This window comes from Bos taurus, chromosome 5 (genome assembly GCF_002263795.3).
Source record: "Bos taurus isolate L1 Dominette 01449 registration number 42190680 breed Hereford chromosome 5, ARS-UCD2.0, whole genome shotgun sequence".
Taxonomy (NCBI): domain Eukaryota; kingdom Metazoa; phylum Chordata; class Mammalia; order Artiodactyla; family Bovidae; genus Bos; species Bos taurus.
The window spans coordinates 110,871,257-110,886,418 of NC_037332.1; the positions used below are offsets into that span (position 1 = coordinate 110,871,257).

The window sequence follows — 15,162 nt, forward strand, 5'->3', positions numbered from 1 at the left end:
GCAGGTAGCAGCTAGCAGGAAGTGTGTAAGAGAGGCCAGAAGCCTGACCGCAAAAACAGGCCATATGAAGCTGAGGCCTATCAGGGGAGGGAGAGGCCCTCGGGCTGTACTAGTCAGGTCGTGTCTGGGGAAAGGCAGGGGCAAGTGGGAGAAAGGCCGGGATGGAAAGTTCTGACAACCCTGCATCGGAGGAGCCGCTAAAGATCCTGGGAGGAGAAGTGGTGCAGGGACTCTAACCAGTTTCTGAAGGATGGTGGTGCCAGTGAAGAAGCTGACTTGCTCGGACCAACTCCAGGCAGTGGGATCTAGGATTTCTAATAGCTGAAGTTGTCCCACCGAAAAGAGCTGTCAAGGGAGACAGCAAGCAGCACATCACAGGAGGCATGTAAGCAGAGCCACGTGGGTCAGGGGTCAGAGGAGATGATCTTGAAGGTGAGGCTCAGTCGAGCCACGTCTAGGCAGCCCTGGCAGCCTCACGGTGCACATGGGCTCAAGGTTAGCAGCTGAACCCTTGGTGCTGGCTCAGGTCCCCAGGTGGAGTGCCAGCCCCGCCCGGGGCCTTTTCTGTGGCCAACCCACAGACATATTTCTGGGTGAATTTTGCTCTTCTTCCACTCCCACCCAGCAGCCCGGCTCCAGCTGGACAGCCTGGGCTCCCCGCAGCACCCACATTATTTACATTTTTGGTCATCAAAAGGACCAGAAAACCTGCTGACCCAAAGGACCTCTGAGACCCCTCAAGGACCACCTGTGGGCCCAGGGCGTACAGACTCAGACAGGGAAAACAGTCTGGACGTCCAGAGGTTGCCTTCCGGGCTGGGGAGAGGTGACCGAGGGGGTGTGGGCCGGGTGGTGGCCCAGCAGCTGTGAGGCCGGAACCTCGTTGATGGGCCCCAGGAGCGGAAGCTGCCGTCGGGTGGACAGGCCGTGAGTCAAGAAGGTGGGCTGGTGCCCCCACCTCTGTTTCTGGAGTTTCGAGGCACCTTTGCCAGGGTAGGTGCTGGGGGCGCCGATGGGAGCAGCAGCTACAGGCCGGAGGGGGCTCCGGCTGGGCCCAGCCCAGTCCTGCCCTCCCGGCTGAGGCTGGAAGGAATGTTGTCATGTGAGTTTGTGGGGAGCACCCAGTAGGGTTTTGAGGGTTGCAGGGTGTGTGTCCTCTGTGAGTGTACAAGGGGTGTGTCCATGGAGCTCTGTGTCCAAGGCTGAGCGTGTATGTGTAAGTGGCACTAGAATGGGAAGTCTCCTGGTGGGCGTGCCCTGCTCCAAGCAGGTGCCAGGCATAAGCACGCAAGTGTGGTTGTGAACCTCTCTCTGCTGGTAGGACCACTGATGTGACCCAGAGCTGTGCCCTCGGGGACCCAGCCCCAGGGCCTCCCTCCAGCAGGCCACCCTCCTGGGCTGCCATCTGCCATAGGGGGTGTTCCCAGCTCAGCTGGTGACTTAGCCCAGTGCGCTGCCATCTGCCATAGGGGGTGCTCCCAGCTCAGCTGGTGACTTAGCCCAGTGCTCAGCGTCTCTGGTGACTTAGCCCAGTGCTCAGCGTCTCTGGTGACTTAGCCCAGTGCTCAGCGTCTCTGGTGACTTAGCCCAGTGCTCAGCGTCTCTGGTGACTTAGCCCAGTGCTCAGCGTCTCTGGTGACTTAGCCCAGTGCTCAGCGTCTCTGGTGACTTAGCCCAGTGCTCAGCGTCTCTGGTGACTTAGCCCAGTGCTCAGCGTCTCTGGTGACTTAGCCCAGTGCTCAGCGTCTCTGGTGACTTAGCCCAGTGCTCAGCGTCTCTGGTGACTTAGCCCAGTGCTCAGCGTCTCTGGTGACTTAGCCCAGTGCTCAGCGTCTCTGGTGTTTCTGGAGCTTGTGGAGACCTCGGGCTGACTCACTCCCTGCCTGTCCCCTGCACGCTTTCTGGCTGTAACTAGTCCCTTCCCTGCCTAGCCTTGTACTGGATGCCCATCTCCAAATCTGCCCCAGCCTTCGAGGCCTGGCTGAGATGCTGCCTCTACCTTCCCAGCCGCCGGGGGCCTGTGGCTGTCTCGGCACCCCACTGGCCCAGCTTCTCCTGGGGTCAGGGATGAGTCTGACTGCTCTAGCCCAGGGCCTGATGTACAGTAGGTGCTCAATCTGTGAACGGATGTAACCTTGCACTCCCCCTGCCCCACGTGCTCGCCTTCCTCTCTGGATGGGGTCAGCTGTGAGGAGGAGAGGACTCGGGGAGGGACCTAGCCCCTGGTCACTGGAGCCCTGGCTCTGGGCTTGTGTCCTGGCTGTGCTCTCAGCTGTCGGGGGGGCTCTATCAATCAGTTTCCTCGATGGGGGATCCAGTGTGCAAGGCTTGGGGGTCTCCAGGGAAGGCAAACGTGGTGGAGAGGGAACGGGCTCCCAAGTTTCTATGAGAGGTTGCCAGGATCCAGCTAAGTGTGCGGCTCATGGCACAAGACATGACTGGGCTGCTGGATCACCTCGGTTTACAACCACACAGCAGCCTTGGCCCCAGTGGGGGGATTCTTCCAGTCCGAAGGTCTTCCCTCACCCAGAAGGGTGGCACTTCTCTCTCTAGGCTCCCAGCAGTCTTCAAGGCCCACACAAAAGACACTTACAGATAACGCATGCATGCATGCTCAGTCATGTCCTACTCTTTTCTGACCCCATGGACTGTAGCCTTCCGGGCTCCTCTGTCCATGGGATTTTCCAGGCAAGAATACTGGAGTGGATGGTCATTTCCTCCCCAGGGGATCTTCCCCACCCAGGGATCAAACCCATGTCTCTTGTGTCTCCTGCTTTGCAGGCAGGTTATTTACCAATGGCGCTACCTGGGAAATTTCAGGGGTGACCCTCAACACATTCGGTGGGGGGCAGGGAGGAGGCTTCCTTCCTATGAACAGAGATTACCCAACCGCTGTTATGTGCCAGGCTTGTGGGTACTGAAGAACCGACAGCGGGGTCAGGACAAATATCACTGCCCTGCTAAGGGTTATGTCTAGTAGGGGAGACAAGCAAAAGGACAAGACACAGGAAATTACCTAGTATGTTGAAGGTGAAAAGTTCTAAGAATAAAGAAGAGAAGGCAGAGTGATCCGGAAGCCTGCACCTAAAGAGGGTGCTTGGGAAGGCCCTGAGTTTGCACCGAGACTGGGAGGAGGAGGAGCCATGTGGTACCTGGGGAAGAGCATCTGGAGGAGAGAACTCCAGAGGAGAGAACAGCCCGCCCCAAGGAGGTAGATGAGTTCAGGGAGCATGGAGGGGGATGGGGCGGGGGGTGGAGGCGGGCAGCAGGCCAGACCAGGCGGGCCCTTGCGGCTCCTGAAGGACTCTGGCCTCATGCTGGGTGAGATGGGAGCCATAGCAGGATTTGAGCGCTGGATCTGCCTTGTTGCTTTCTAGAAATGCACTGACTGCTCTATAGGGTGGAGCAGACGCACCAGGAGCAAAGCTATGGCAAGCATGCAGGTGAAGGACTTCCTTGGTGGTCTCGTGGTTTAGATTCTGCGCTTTCACTTCGGGGGTGCACAGGGTCGATCCCTGGTCGGGGATCTAGGAGCAGCTAAAAATAAATAAATAAAGCAACAACGGCTATTTAAAACAAAAAAGAATGCAGGTGAGAGCCATGGAGGGGTGAGAGGCAACTGGGGAGCCCCAGGACCCTCTGCTGTGGGAGGAGCATGGGAGAATTGGGGGAGGGGCCTCTGAAGGGCCTCAGCTGGCCCCCAATCCTTTGAGGACCCAATAACAGCCATGGGCCCGCTCCCACAAAAGCACACAGGTGTGCACGCACACGTCCACAAGCCACATGTGCTCATACACATTCACACGCGCAAGCACAAAATCACATCCACGTGCGGGTATACCCATACCCATGTTCACCCACATGTGTGCACACTCACAAACACACACCATGCCACAGGAAATTTTAGGAGACTCCTGGACCCCCTGACCTCCCAGGTCTAATCTATCCCCTCCTCTTGACAAGTATGGAAACTGAGGTTTGCAGAGAGAAAGGGGACTTATCCAAAGTCATCCAGGCAGAGAGGTTCTAACCAGCAGCATTTGGCCCAGACAAGACTAGACTCCCTGCCGTGGAGCTCTCTGTCCCCCTGAACTGAGCAGGGTGACCCATCTCATGTTTATGCCCTAAGAGCTCACCAGGAGGCCAGTCATGGAGGTCAGAACATCAGACAGGAAGTGCTGAGGGGCCTAAGAGGGCCCTGGACACCCATAGTGGGCCATGAAGGTGAACTTCAGGAAGGGGAAGTCGGAGAAGATTCCATGGAGAGGAGGCATTTGTAACCTCACCCTGGAGGACCGGATGGGTGGAATAAATACTTAGAGATGAGGCTGGGGAGGGCATTGCAGGCAGAGTCCGTACCACCAGAGGCCTTGAGGTGGAAACTACAAATCAGGCATGAGCAAGGCCTCTGGAAACCAGAGTGGCTTTCAGGGTTAGGGGTTATGTGGGTTGGGTCTTGAAGGATGAGTAGGAGTTTTTTCAGAGAGGCTCTCTGGGCAGGCTGGAGAAACTGCAAGCATTTCAGAGAGCTGCTTGCTGTGTGCTTGGGAGATGGGCTCAGTAATGAATGAATGAATGAATGGAGTGCATGTAGGGGAGGGTAGGAGAGCCAGTCCGGTGACTTCATGTGGCAGGTGATGAGGAAGGAAGGGGACTAATATCCTGCTCCTGCTGCTAACCCACATGCTCTCAGGCGGCCATCTCATGCCCATTACACAGATGAATAAGCTGAAGCTTCTTTTTTCTTTGGCTGCACCACTGTGAGGCTTGCAGGATCAGTCCCAACCACCGGACAGCCAGGGAATTCCCTAAGCCATAGCTTTGAGCCAGCTCATACTGCCTATGGCATCACCAGGCTCCTGGCCCCTGAGGAGCCTTGGCAGGGCAGGTGTTTGGGCCTCATCACGGCTCAGGGGACTTCTCACCTGGAGACCCAGGGCCAAGTGAAGGAGAAGGGGAACATAGCTCCCACTGGTCAGGCAGCAGCTGCCAAAAGGGATAACAGACCTAGCAATTGTTCCCAGAGCCAAACAGGCCCCAGGTGAAAGGGGACAGCAGATCTGTAAGGTGACACCTGTCTTGGGGTAGATAATCTTGTACCCAGACCTCTCTCAGCTCCAGGCTCCCACAGCCTCCTTGTCAGGTGGCCTGGCCCCAAGGGAAGGGTGGGGAGGGAGGAGCACTTTCCAAGCCTCTGCCTCCCCAACACCCCCTTTGATGGTGTGGAGACAGGAGAGGAAGTGAGCAAGTGGGAGGGAGAGGATGGAACTGTCCAGGTTCCACTGATATCAATGTGATGACTGGGCAGCAATCATTCCCATTTTCTGGATGAGGAAATGGAGGCTTAGTGCAGTGACATGATTATAACAGGTAGAGAAGCTGATTAGAGCCCAGGTCTCTTTTATTTATTTATTTTGCTGCACTAGGTTTTAATTGCAGCATGTGGGATCTTTGATATTCATTGCAGCATGCGTGATCTTTTTTAAAAATTAATTTTTATTTATTATTTTTGGTTGTGTTTGGTCTTCGTTGCTGCACATAGGCTTTCTCTAATTGCGGCAAGCCGGGGCTGCTCTGGGTTATGCGGGCTTCTCACTGGTGGCATGTCTTGTTTTGGATCATGCTTTGGTAGTTGTGGCTCCCAGGCTCTAGAGCAAAGGTGCAATAGTTGTGGAGCACGGGCTTAGCTGCTCCACAGCATGCGGGAACCTTCCTGCACCAGAGATTGAACCTGTGTCTCGTGCATTGGCAGGAGGACGCTTTACCACTGAGACATCAGGGAAGCCCCTCTGAGTGGCCTTATGAAGGAAACTTCCTTATTCCCATTTTACAAACGAGGAAACTGAGGTTTAAGTCACCGACACAAAAACTCACACTGAAGCCAGATGTCTCTGGTTCCTGAACCCAGTTACCACCACGCAGTGATCTGCCCACACCCTTATCTCTCACTCGGCCCCACAGGGAGGGCCTGGGGGGCTCAATGATAGATGACCACATCTATTTTGCACATCGTTAAAAAAAAAAACCAAAAAGGAGTCAAGCTACAAGTGTGATGAATTAGTTTTTAGGTCACAGCAAAATGGCTTCACACCAAATGAGCTGCATTAAAAAAAAGTATCACAAGGGTAAAATCCTTACATAGAGGGGATCTGGGAGGCCTGGGCTGGGGCTAGGAAGCTTCCTTTCCACTGGCCACCCTTCAATAATTTTCAGATTTGTACTGTGTGAAATTATTCTCTACCCACCCAAATCAGTTAAATGATTTCAAAGGACAAAAGGCATATTTGTGGCTCAGGGCTTGATTTGGAATTGTGGGGCTTGTGGTCTTGTGGGGCGCCAACGTTTGTCAGAGGCAGAAAGAGCACACATTAGGTGACAGATGAAGGCTATGGACCACCTGCCAGGAGCATCCTGGCAAAGAGAGTGAAGACTGAGAAAGCCCCATAAACCTGAACTTGAGCCCGGGCACGTCACTTCACCTCCTCCCCTTTGCTGGGAGCTGTGAAAAGTGAGGGATGTGATATTTTGTGCCCAGCTTGGTGCTGGGCCAGCATCCAGGTTTCTGGAGAAGTTCGCTGGGGGAGCCAGACCTGCAACAGGGCTTCTCTTTTGGGCCGAGGGATGTCCACAGTGCTGCAGGAGGCCGTGGGAGAAGATTCTCCTGTGGGACATGGCTGGGCAAGGAAAAGTGTCTCTAAGAGGGTCCTTTCCAGATGGCAGGAATCCCCAGGCAGAGGTGGAGTGATGGCCACGGCAAGGTGGAGATGAGTGTGTGTGAACAGTAGTGAGGATTCTGTAGGGGTTGAGCAACAAGGGCAGAGAGTCTGCTAGCAAGGCAAGAGGGGGAGAAGCGAAGGCTGACATTTTTTTTTTTTTAACATTCCTTAGTTGTCACTTGTTGCAATGCACTTTATCTATTTGACTTCCCCTGGTCTTAGTTGCAGCATGTGGGATCTTTAGTTGCAGCATGAGAACTCATTTGTGAAATGTGGAATCTAGTTCCCTGACCTGGAATCGAACCTCAGGCCCCTGCATTCGGAACACAGAGTCTTAGCCAATGAACCAACAGAGAAGTCTCAAGACATATTTTCAGGGTAGAATAGTTGGGATCTGGGTGGGGGAGCTAGTGACGGAGTAACTGAAGCAGGTGAGTCATGCAGATGATACATAAGGCATAGTGTGGCTTCCCTGATGGCTCAGAGGGTAAAGAATCTGCCTGCAGTGCAGGAGACTCGCATTTGATCTCTGGGTCAAGAAAATCCCCTGGAGGAGGGCATGGTGACCCACTCCACTATTCTGGCCTGGGAAATCCGAAGGACAGAGTAGCCTGGTACAGTCCATGGGGTCATAAAGAGTTGGACAAGACTGATTGACTAAAGTTTCTTTCTTTTTTTTTTTTTTAAGAGTAGTGCCAGCTAGGAATGGTTTTTACATTTCCAAGTGGTTGGAGTAAAAAATCAAAAGAATAATGGTTTACCTTGAGTGTCCCTAAATAAAGTTTTCTTAGAACACAGTCATACTCATTCCTGTACACAATATCTATGGTTGATTTTACGCCACAATGGCAGAGTAGAGTAGTTGAGACAGAGACCCTATGAGCAACAAAGCCTAAAATATTTACTATATCGCCCTTGCAGACAATAGTTTGCTCATTTTGGGCTTAGAGGGTACTAACCGGCAGAGGTAAATAGCAGAGGGTCTATGTCACGAAGGCCTCCTTTTCTTCTCAAGAACTGAGCTTAAGCTGAAAGCAAGTGGGAGCCATTAGGTGTTCAGGGAGGAGAGTGTCCTGCTCAAGTAAATGTTGGAGAAGACTGACTGGCTGCTTAGCAAGAATCGACAAAGGTAGGCGAGGAGCACCTGAACCAGGAAGAATAGCAGGAGAGGGCTCCAAAGGCCCTTGGGGCTGCTCTTGAGAACCTTGTGGGTGCCTAGCCTGCAGGCAGCTCACTGCCCTCCCGGTGCCGTCGCCGCTGGTCCACAGCGAGGCTGCTGCATACCTGCACCCGCTTACACACATAGGCGGAAGTGATTGCTAGCGGGGCTCACATGAGCGGAAGCGGAAGCCCACGGCTCTGGAATGGCGGGAAGGACGCGGAGGCCGCCTCGAGCCCCGTGCACAAGCATGAGGAGACAAGGTGTGAAATGGTGGGCGCTCGGAGAACCGCTGCTGGTTGTGCACCAGAAGAGGAGACGCAGGAGGTGGGCAGGACCATTGGGCTTTGAGTGCCCGCCGAGGGGGATGGGGTGGGGGTGGGGGTGGGGAGCAAAGTCCTCCACCGGGAGTCAGTGGGCCAGGCCTGGAATAGAGGGAGCACAGAATTGCATTGGTCATATGCCTGGATGGAGGGGTCAGAAGGATACAGGCGGGACAAGGCCCAAGGCCCAAGGCCCACAGGCCAGTGTACATCGGCGATCTTTACAAACACACAGACGTGTAGAAGTGGTCACAGGCCCGCAGCGATACATACAACACAATACCAGGCCCTTTGCACACGGTCACAGCAGCGTATAGACATCATCACAGCCGCCCAGGACCAGGCACGCAGACAACACAAGACCCAGACGGCTCTCTGCATGGTCACAGATGTGTGCACGCAAACACTATCCAGGTACACGCAGGCACAGCGGCTGGGATCCACGCCCATGTACACACAGGAACAGACTCGGGTACACGCCTGGGTCACCCAGACCCATACATACGGCAAAACAGACACATGCATCCACGCACAACAGAATCGGACACGCAGACGCATGCACATGCCAGACACGCACACACTCTGACCCGCTCCGCCTCTCATCTCCTACACACACACACACACACACACACACACACACACACACACACACAACCGCACAGGACGCACCGGGCCGTGGGTTGGCGCACGCACGGTCACAGGCAGGATCTCGCGCGCCTGGGCGCGCGCGCGCGCGCACACACACACACACACACACACACACACACACACACATTTGATCGCACACGCGGGAGGCGCAGAGCAGCGGCGGCCTGAGACTGCGGTCCTAGGCGTCCCCGGCCCCGCGCGGCGAGCGGAGCCCGGCTGGCGGCGGAGCGAAGGGGGCGCCGGTGGGGGCGGGGCGGGGGCCGGAGCCGCCCCAGCCCGGCGGGAGCTGCCCCTCTACGCGCCGCGCTCGGGCCTCGCCTCCGCACCCCCCGCCTGCCTCCCGTGGGGCCCTCCCCCGCCGGGGTCCGCTCGCCGGGTCCCCGCCGCGGCCCCCGGGTGCAGACAGGCGGCCGCGCCGGGCCCGTGGGACGGGTTGGAGGTGGGGGCGGGGGCGGCGGGGCGGGGATCAGGGCCGGGCCGGGGCCGCGCTGCCTGCGATGCCGGGCGCCCGCCGCAGCCGCCGCCGGAGCCCGGGATGGGGCGAGAGGTTGCGGCGAACGCCAGCATCTCCCCGCCGGGGGCCCCGGGGGCCGCGGAGCCGCCGCCGCCGCTGCTGCTGCCGCCGCCGCTGAGACCCGGCGGGCAATGGGTGAGTTGACCCTGGTGTCCTGGGGGCCCGCGTCGCAGCCCCCCGCACCCCGGCACTCCTGGCCCTGCGCCTCCTCCTCCGCGCTCGCTGTGCCCCCCGCCCCAGTCACAGCTCCCACAGCCCCCATCCCCGAGCGTGACCTTTGGGGGCGGGGGCGGGAACACCAGGCTGGGGGGTCTGGGTGGGGGCCGAGATGGGGGGCGGATGCTGGGGCGGCTACTCAGCTCTGGCACCCCCTCCCCCAACCTGGCTGCTCAGCTGAGCTTTCTGTGGCCCGGGAGGGCAAAGCCTCATTCCCTCGACCCCCCCACTCCCCTGACCCCCGGCCTGGGCAGGGGGCGTCCCCGAGGCGCTGGGTTTGAGCTAGGCTTTGTGCACCGCGCCCCTGACAAACCTCCCGCGCGCCGCGAGGCTGGGGGTGGGAGGCCTCGGCTCCCGCCTTCCCCTACCCCCGACCCCGGGCTGCGGCGCGGCCGCGGCCGAGGCCCTGGCGCTGTCGGGGTGCTGGGCGGATGCGGAGGCCGGGATCAGACCGAGGGAGGTGGCGAAAGAACCCCAACCCTTTCTGGTGGGGGGGCTCCCGCTCTTTCCACCGCACTGCCCAGGGCGGGGGAGGGAACCTGGCTGGGGGAGGGTGCTATAAATATCTGCAAATAGTGGGTTCTGGAACCGGGGGTGGGGAGGGGACTGCACCTGGGTTGTATTGGGGAGGGGGGTCTGTGCCTGAGCTGGAGTGCCAGAGAGGCAGAGATGGGTCTCAGCCAGCCCTAGTGACCTGAGGTCGGGTGACTCTAGGCTCCAGGAGACTTCCTAGAGGTGGGCAGGACCACTGCCCCAGTGAGCTCTCTCTGGTCCCCAAGCCCGGCTCTCTCTGGGTCCACATAGCACTCCACTCCTGGGCCACCAGCCCAGATCTGCCTCGATGGGGAAGACTTGTGTCACCTCCCGGGCAGTTACTAAAAATCCAGGCAATGGGCCAAGCCTGGGGATGGAAGGAAGAGTAAGACAAGTTCCTCCCCCGACCCCACCCCACTCCCTCCAATGCCTCACCGGGCAGAGCTGACCATTCTGCAGGGTTATCAATGTTTCTGCCAGCTGAAGAGATAGACACAGGCTCCTGGGAAAGTTTGAAAAAGGGGCCCCCAGCACCGCCCTCCCCCCAACCCCCCGGGGAGAGAGAACTTGCTGAAAGACATAAAAGGAAGCTAGAAGGATTTGCTTGGGAGAGAAAGTGGGAAGGGTATTCTGGGCAGAGGGATGGATAAGGCAAGGCTCCAAGATGTGCTGAGTGTATGCGAGAGCTGGAGGTGGGGGACAGCCAAAGCCCTGCTGGGGGCTGACATGAGAAGCCACTGAAGAGAGGGGAGGCGAGGCTGGAGGAAAAGGAAGGCCAGGTGGAGGCGAGGTGGTGGGCCACCCCAGGGAGCTGGCATGAGGACAGCAAGGAGACTGGCTGGGATGGCACCGGCTGGCCCAGCTGACCCCCTGCTGCAGGTCTGCCTAGCGCCCTTGATGTGGTCAGGGCTGCTTGACATTGCTGATCACTTTCACTGAGATAGCCGGACCACCTTGGCCGGACAGCCTTCTGAACCTCAGTTTCCATGTCTGACAAATGGGGAGATTCCTTCACTGAGTTGTGGCAAGGACTGCATGAGATGCTGTGTCTACATGTACAGGTATGCCCAGCACCTGAGAAGCACCTAGGAAACAGCTGGCAGCTCCATGGGTATTTTCACCTGTGTAACAGGGACGCTGATACCAGCTGGCAGGTCATGTCCACTTCATGGTGGTTGTGACCAGGAGGAAGCTGAGGCTTGGGGGAGCTGAGTGTCCCTGTCCTCCTCGGAGGAGACAAAAGTAGCAGTGAAGAGTGACCCAGGCAGGGTGGTCTGCATGGACAGCCTCCTTTTGCCTGTGTAGACACCCACCACCTTCTGGCCCCTGGCCAGGTCGAGCAGGGGACTCTGCTCTGCTCCCCAAGGCCAATTTTTGTTCTCCATGCCACTGCACGGTACACCCCTTCCCAGCTCTCTAGTCTACCACATGGGATCAGGGCTCCCTTCCAGAAGTTTCTTCAGATATTCTGGCCAACAGCATGATGTCCTCCTGCGAGGGGCGCTTTCCCGGGCAGCCTGGTGGAGAGGACAGAGGCCTTGCCCACCAGAGATTCAAATTGAGTTGGGCAGCAGATACACCTGGGCACATGGGCACAGATACCCATGGTCTGCCTAGCTCTGTGCTGGCTGCTGGCAGGTAGGGAGCAGTCTCGATAATTGTGCCATGAGGCAGTCAAGTGCAGAAAGAGCAAGAATTTCAGATCCAGTGGCCCAGGTTCGGACTCTGATCCCGTCACTTCTTACACATGACAGTAGGCTAGTGACTCTGTCTCCCTGTGCCTCAGTTTCCTCGTCTCTAAAGTGGGGGAGATGCACACTATTGCTCTTTGAAGAGCTCCGTTCAGTTTCCAGTGGGCGTTCGCTGCCCCACTTCTAGAATGAGTCTCCCTATTCGCCTAGCCTGCCACAGTCGATGTGTGGTCCACTTTCTTGTTGTCTTCCCCTCTGTCTGTGAGTCCCCATGGGCTGGGTCCTGCCTCTCTGTACCCATTTCTTGGAGAAGGCAATGGCACCCTACTCCAGTACTCTTGCCTGGAAAATCCCATGGACGGAGGAGCCTGGTAGGCTCCAGTCCATGGGGTCGCTAAGAGACGGGCACGACTGAGTGACTTCACTTTCACTTTTCACTTTCATGCATTGGAGAAGGAAATGGCAACCCACTCCAGTGTTCTTGCCTGGAGAATCCCAGGGACGGTGGAGCCTGGTGGGCTGCCGTCTCTGGGGTCGCACAGAGTTGGACACGACTGAAGCAACTTAGCAGCAGCAGCAGCAGCAGCAGCAGCACCCATTTCTTGGGCATGGGGGGCAGTGGTCTGCTGGCTCGCCGATGAGCAGTGCTGGCCAGTTTCCATGGTATAAATCTTCCCAGCAGGACTGATTTCAAGCTGCCAACAGTTTAACAGTCTCACCATGGGAGCTGGTACAGCACCCAGGCATTCAGTAGGTGCTTAATAAATAACAGTAGAACAAGGAGGAAAGTCCCCAGGAGCTGTTGGTCAGATAGACTTGGGGAGCGGCCACCTGATTCTGGAGCTGCGGAGGGCTTGTTGGAGGGCACTGGATAGGTTGAGGGTGGGTGAGAGACTGCCCTGAGTAAGCAGCCACAGGGAGGAGGGGAGGGGGAATGGCGGGTGTCTCCTTCCCTCCACACCTCTGAGCCTGCCTCTCTCCTCTCTAACCTCTTCTCCTCCCAGGGACTCCCCTTGACCTTGGCCTGGGCCTTAGTGTAGAGTGGCCCTGCTGGAGCCCATGCTTTAGCCTAACAGAGCTCTGAGATGTGGTCCACACAGGCCCCAAACCTCAGATTCTATTCCTTTGCTTATGCTGTTCTCACCACCTGAATGTCTGTTCCACCTTCTGTCCCCTGGCACTCTGTCACTCACCAGAGGCCTCCGCGTGATGCCAGCGTGTTTGTTATTGTGTGTTTAGCCCCGTGGACCTACAGGAGCACGAATGAATGAATGAATGAATGCGGGATTCTCAGCCAGGGGAACATTCCACCTATTCCTCCTCCTCCTCCATCCCTGATCAAGGGCACTGAAGCTCCAGTGGGCAGCCTCACTTGCAGCAGAATGGCACAGGGACCTTGCTTGTCCCCACTGCCCAGAAGGGGAAAGAGGCTTCAGGAAGGGGCGAGAACTTCCCAAGGGCTGGAAGCAGGCCTGGGCGGGTGGAAGGGTAGTGGGCCACCCTCGCATGGTCTAGAATAGGCTGACCAGGGGCCCAAGACCTTGCTCATAATCCAGAAAGTTAACGGAATACTTTTCCTTACATTGCTGAAATTCTCCTGTGGGCTCACTTCTTTTCATCTTTTCTATAAAAATAAAATCAGAACAATAGGAATCATTCACACACCTAATTACTCTGTTGTCTTATGAGTTTAGAGCTTATTTGGCTAAGACTTTGGTTCCCACCGAAGTGGGAATCCTGGGGATGGGGTGGGGTGGGGTGCGGGGTGAAGGCCAGGACAGAAGGTAGGAGTCTGTGCTGATGCTGGGGTCTCCTGAGGGCCCGGCCTCTGGCTACCCCTCTAGGCAGGCCAGGAATTTCCCAGAAGGAGCAGGCCAGGCGGTCTGAGGTCTGACCGAGGGAGGGTGGCCAGAGGCCGTCTCTGAGAGTCTGGATGCCAGAGACCCGCGATGGAGGACTTTGCAGTCATAATAATTTGCAGCTATTTATCGAGCACTTACTATGTGCTGGGCGCTGGGCCAGAGCACTTTGTCTGCATTATCTCAGAGACACCTCCTAACTTCCCATGAGGTAGGTACTATTATTATCCTATTTGGCAATGCGAAGGGGCTGGGGACCCAGGGCCGGGAAGTGGCAGGGCTGGGATCCATCATATCCAGCCTGTAGGTCCCCAGCCTGTAGGATGGGGCTGCTTGTCCAGGCCCTTCCATCACCCAGAGATGACTGCTGTGTGCGGCTCGGACGCCTTGGACTGCCGCCTCCCCCACCCCGCCCTCCGTGGGGGCCCTGGGGCTGCCCTGCTTCCTTCTCATAGGCCTGGGACCCTGCCTCAGGAAGGCCTGCTCAGCCTTGCCTGGGCACCAGGGGGATAGTATGGATTTTCCGGGCTCCCCTCCCCACCCCACCGAGTCAGAATCCCACTCTGGGAGGGAGGGTTGGAAATCTATGGTTTTGAATCCCCTGGAGATTCTGAGGCCTGTGGACTCCAGGAACCACTGCTTGGCCCCACGAATTCCATGCTGCCTTAGGAGACCCCTTTAGCCTCTGTGACTCAGCTGCTTCCTGTGTTCTCTCTGCTCCCACCCCTCCCATCCCTCCTTTCCCAAGCCCATTGCTTTTATCTCAGCACCTGCTGCTGCCACCTCCTCGAGGGAATAGGTCCCAGGCTGACTGTGGAACCCCCCAGAGCTTGCTTAGCACTTTGCACAAGCCCCTCGTGGCCGCCCTCCTCTTCTACTGGGGGCCCGGCACTTGGTCTGGGTGAATCGAGGTGACTGGGAAGAAGGACTGGGGAGGGGAGCTGCCCATTAAGTGAGGGGCACTGGTTCCTGAGCTGGGCACACGGGCACTCTCTGGGGGGCTGGCACTGTGCCTCACATGAGGAGGCACTTGAGAAGTATTTAAGTGTTTGCTGAATGGTGATTTTGAGAATGGAGAGTGAGGGCCACTTCTGGAAACAAGGCAGATTAGCCGGTTTAGGTGAATGGTGGAGAAGGTGCCTTCCCGACCATCACCTGGGACTGTGCGTGTGTCACAACTCATGTTTATGGCACGAATGGGGAGGAGACGCTGGTGCTTTCTGGCGTGATTTCGTTTCAGCATCTCAGGGGCGCTGCACCAGCTCTCGCCCCAACCCAGACGAGCAGCGCCAGGGCCGGCTCCCCCTCTGGCCTGTCCTGGTGCTGTCCCTCTGTCTGCAAGTGCCCTTCCTCTCCTCTCCTGACTCATCCATCCTATAAGACTCCTCCAGGAAGCCATGCGGCGCTCCTACTACCCAGATTCCTGTCTGTCTGCCTGGGAGGAGACCCTTGTGCAGGGAGGTCTGTTGAGGGCCTGGTTGGAGGGGAGGATGCCAGTGGAG

General features: G+C 57.3%; 1 protein-coding gene across 2 annotated transcripts in view; it reads left to right on the forward strand.

Annotated features, from left to right (window-relative positions):
- Positions 1–663: 663 nt before the first annotated feature.
- The window catches only part of MGAT3 (beta-1,4-mannosyl-glycoprotein 4-beta-N-acetylglucosaminyltransferase), a 39,489-nt gene continuing 24,990 nt past the window's right edge, over positions 664–15,162 (forward strand). Inside the window, exon 1 of one of the 2 annotated variants that reach the window (XM_010805736.4) lies at positions 664–993. The gene's annotated coding sequence lies outside the window, so the exon portion shown is untranslated. Of the gene's footprint in view, positions 994–9,408; positions 9,496–15,162 lie in introns of those variants that run through there. The other variant, XM_005207373.5, reaches the window with a different exon arrangement.